Source organism: Nerophis lumbriciformis, linkage group LG16 (assembly GCF_033978685.3).
Source record: "Nerophis lumbriciformis linkage group LG16, RoL_Nlum_v2.1, whole genome shotgun sequence".
Lineage (NCBI taxonomy): Eukaryota > Metazoa > Chordata > Actinopteri > Syngnathiformes > Syngnathidae > Nerophis > Nerophis lumbriciformis.
Genome location: NC_084563.2, coordinates 31,952,099 through 31,957,098, shown reverse-complemented (window position 1 = coordinate 31,957,098; position 5,000 = coordinate 31,952,099). Strand labels below are relative to the sequence as shown.

The 5,000-nt window shown below is 34.0% G+C and overlaps 1 protein-coding gene across 9 annotated transcripts in view; it reads left to right on the top strand.

Annotated features, from left to right (window-relative positions):
- Positions 1–5,000, top strand: part of camk2d2 (calcium/calmodulin-dependent protein kinase (CaM kinase) II delta 2) — a 144,972-nt gene that overhangs the window by 68,866 nt on the left and 71,106 nt on the right. The gene's annotated exons all lie outside the window — the stretch shown is intronic.

The following is a 5,000-nucleotide window of genomic DNA, read 5'->3' as shown; positions in this document are numbered from 1 at the left end:
CCTGGTGCTGCATGTGTCCCGAGGCAGAGCTGAAGTGGGTCGCGCTCCATCGCTCCTTTGAAACACTTCTTCCTCCCCTCACTTCTTCCTAATGGGAGTGTTCCCACTGGCCTCTTCATTAGGTACAACCTAATCATTCTACAGGCATTCTGACTTGGGGGCCGCATTGTAGTAACATATCTATACACACATATATAGCCTATATATATATATATATATATATATATATATATATATATATACAAACCCCGTTTTTTGGGAAGCTGTTTTTATACCCAATCATGGCACCCACCTGTTCCCAATTAGCCTGCACACCTGTGGGATGTTCCAAATAAGTGTTTGACGAGCATTCCTCAACTTTATCAGTATTTATTACCACCTTTCCCAACTTCTTTGTCACGTGTTGCTGGCATCAAATTCTAAAGTTAATGATTATTTGCAAAAAAATAAAAGTTTATCAGTTTGAACATCAAATATGTTGTCTTTGTAGCATATTCAACTGAATATGGGTTGAAAATGATTTGCAAATCATTGTATTCCGTTTATATTTACATCTAACACAATCTCCCAACTCATATATATATATATATATATATATATATATATATATATATATATATATATATATATATATATATATATATATATATGTATATATATATGTATATATCAGTGACGTGCAGTCACTGAAGGCAGGTGAGGCCCCGCCTCACCTGCCATCATGGAAAGAAAAAAAATTTAAAAAGAAAAAAATAATAATTGAATTGTTAAATGTATCCAGTGATTAAGTTATTTTCCATTTAACTTCACCAGTTTTAGATTATTTGTATTCAAAATCGCTGAATTTTCACATTTGCCGTTCAAATACTGAGAACAGACGGTGCGGTGATCAGCAGCCAGTTGAGGCACGTCACTCAGTGCCTCAACATGGATTGCGGACTCGGCTAACTGCTGGCCTGCTGTGCAGTGAGACTGTATTGCTATATGAATTATATTATACATTTCCATAGTTTAGTTAGCTGAGGTATATAATGTACAGTGTATTTTGTCAACAACTGTATGTGTGTAACGTATTTCTTGTGCTGAGCAATCATAAAACTGCTGCAAAAGACGCACTGGCTGAGGCTCCAGTAATCCTGCCTCCTGCACCCCTGCCGTTGAATTGTTATATCAACTAAAGCCCACACTTAAACTTTCCACGTGCAAGATTGAATCTATTTAAAAAAGTTATTTAATAAGAAGCCAAAAAGTGCAAAAACAATAATGTTCGTGTTGGAGGAGTTGTGAATGACTGCAGGGACACAACATTAGGTACACCTGCAGACTGCAGGTGTATCTAATTCACAACTCCTCCTACACGAACATTATTGTTTTTGCACTTTTTGGCTTCTTATTAAATAACTTTTGTAACCTATTTTCATGGGCTTTCCTCTTTGTGATGTTAAGTTCCTGTTATGTGCTGTTATACAGTATATGCCTTGAGCTCTTATTTTGAAGGCGCTAAGAGCGGAAGTGATGACATGGGGTTGAGCGGAAGTTTTTGAAAGAAGGTAAATAAAGTGGTGATCGTGTAAACTGGAGCCTCCGTGTTTGTTATTTTGTAGTTTCATACAGTATAGGCGACATTTATAAACCCTCGGTTACACTTTTTTAAATAGATTCAATCTTGCACGTGGAAAGTTTAAGTGTGGGCTTTAGTTGATACAACACTCCCGTCAGGGGTGCATTCTACGGCAGGGGTGCATTAATCCAGCACAACAGCGGCGCATGGACTTCATTTATAAGTAAAGGTAAGACCATAATAACATTTTTTTAATTAAATGGGCTTTTTTGTGTGCTACAGTTTGTATGTGTAAAGTTAAAGTTAAGTTAAAGTACCAATGATTGTCACACACACACTAGGTATAATGAAATTTGTCCTCTGCATTTGACCCATCCCCTTGATCACCCCCTGGGAGGTGAGGGGAGCAGTGGGCAGCAGCGGCGCCGTGCCCGGGAATAATTTTTGGTGATTTAACCCCCAATTCCAAGCCTTGATGCTGAGTGCCAAGCAGGGAAGAATGCTGGTATGAGCTTTTAAACATAACCCGTTAACTGCTGCCAATCAAATGGTGAATAAGATACTCTTTAGGGTTCATATGTTTGTAAATCTGACTGTGATGAAGTCAGTGCCTCACCAGTCATGAACCTCACCGCACGTCACTGGTATATATATATATATATATATATATATATATATATATATATATATATATATATATATATATATATATATATATATATATGTATGTGTGGGAAAAAAATCACAAGACTACTTCATCTCTACAGGCCTGTTTCATGAGGGGTTCCCTCAATCATCAGGAAAATCTCCTGATGATTGAGGGAACCCCTCATGAAACAGGCCTGTAGAGATGAAGTAGTCTTGTGATTTTTTTCCCACACATACATATATTGCGCTCTACCATGGTATCGAGCACTATTTTTTGGATAACCTTATTAAGACATATATATATATATATATATATATATATATATATATATATATATATATATATATATATATATATATATATATATATACACACACAGTATATATATATATATATATATATATATATATGTGTATGTATATATATATATATATATATATATATATACTGTGTGTGTATGTATATATATATATATATATATATATATGTATATACACACACAGTATATATATATATATATGTGTGTGTATATATATATATATATATATATATATATATATATATATATATAAATAATTAATATAATTGAATATTAAGAGTATGTGAAAGTTTGATTCCTACCCTGTTTACTTTCATGACGACCTCCTTAAAGTTTTGAATTATTATTATAAGTATTATTATAATTATTAAGTTTCAGAATTATCAAGCAGATAAATTGCGCCAAACATGGATAAAAGTGGAGAGAGTGTTTTGTCTTTTAACCATCATGCATTGCAGGGGATTTGAATGGGTGTAATTTTGAATTATGTGTGGTGCTTGGACATTTAAAAAAAAAATAACACCAACAAAGTTCAGTGAGCAGGTTATGTTATGTGTGACCATGTGTGTTATGTGTGACCATGTGTGTTGTTATGTGAGACTATGTGTGTTGTTATGTGAGACCATGTGTGTTGACATTTTGTGCCGGTCTATGTGCACCATGAGTGGGAAAGGTTGGTTGGATTGGGTCATATATAAGAATGCTGTGCTGTGGACATGTTAAAGTGCAATTCATGGTTATTAATACTGTAATGTTGACGATAAGACGGCGACAAAGTTGCAGCAATTATAATCAATGCAGACCTCGACTTACCAACTTCATTGGTTTGTAAGTAGAAAAGTTTGTACAGTGAAGCAAATTTCTCCATTAGAAACAATGTAAATATGAATAATTGGTTCCAGCCTTGACAAAAGTCCATATTTTAGTGATGGGTTGTACACTTTGATCTAGGGTTGTCCCGATACCAATATTTTGGTACCGGAACATTAGTTTTGGATGATACCACAATTTTGGGTATCGATCTGATACCAAGTAGTTACAGGATAATACATTGGTCATATTCAAAGTCCTCATGTGTCCAGGGTAGGGTTGTCCCAATACCAATATTTTGGTACCGGTACCCAAAATAACTTTTGAATACTTTTCAAAATAATAGCATTATTGGCTTTATTTTAACAAAAAATGTTAGGGTACAAGAAACATGTTTATTATTGTAATTTAGTCCTTAAATAAAATAGTGAACATACTAGACAACTTGTCTTTTAGTAGTAAGTAAACAAACAACGACTCCCAATTAGTCTGCTGACGTATGCAGTAACATATTGTGTCATTTATACACCTATTATTTTGTACACATTATGAAGGACAAACTGTAAAAATTGATTATTAACCTACTTGTTCATTTACTGTTAATATCTGCTTATTTTCTGTTTTAACATGTTCTATCTACACTTCTGTTCAAATGTAATAATCACTTATTCTTCTCTTCTTTGATACTTTACATTAGTTTTGGATGATACCACACATTTAGGTATCGATATGATACCAAGTCGTTACAGGATCATACATTGGTCATATTCAAAGTCCTCATGTGTCCAGGGACATACAGTATTTACTGACTTTTTAAACATAATATACTATTTTTTTTAAAGAAAAAAAATATTTTGTATTAACGTAGTATCGACTAGATACACTCTTGTACTTGGTATCATTACAGTGGATGTCAGGTGTAGATCCAACCGTGGCATTTGTTTACATTCAGGAGTGCTAGCTTTTTGTTAGCGGTGAGCTATTGTATCCCCCTACGGTGTGTAGTGAAGCATGTTTAGCTATTCCTCGTCCTGCAGTGATAATAATACTTGTAAGAAACTTACTTTATTTGTCGCCATGGAGACGAGGATTAGCGATTTAGAAGTAGCTAAAACACTGCATGTAAGTACTGCGTGTGTGTGCGCTGCCGAACATGCTTCTCTGCTCGTAAAACCAGCAATTTCATGACGTGAAATGCCCGTTATTTTTTTTAAAAAGGACAAAAAAGGGGGGAACCGGTACTTTTTAGAGGCGGTATAGTACGGTTTATGATTCAGTAGTATACCGTACAGTACTTTAAACACAATATAAAAGTCTATAGAGTACTGTATATCCAACAAACATAATCAAACTTCTCTTTATTAACAAACCAAAACAACAACGACAAGCTTAACTGTCCTGTATGCGCTGCTCCTTTTTTTTGTTGAACTATTATCGTTTCTATGTTATTAACATTTGATTATTTAGGCAAAACTGGACAATCATGCATTACATACTATACATTACTTTTGCACTATATTAATTTATATTATGTGTTGTCAACTTTGTACTTTTTTATGTCATTGCCTGAAATAAATAAATAAATAAATGAAAAATGATTCATAACCAGCCTACCCCAAATATTCTCAAACTCGTCCCAAACATTTGTGCTGCAAAATTGT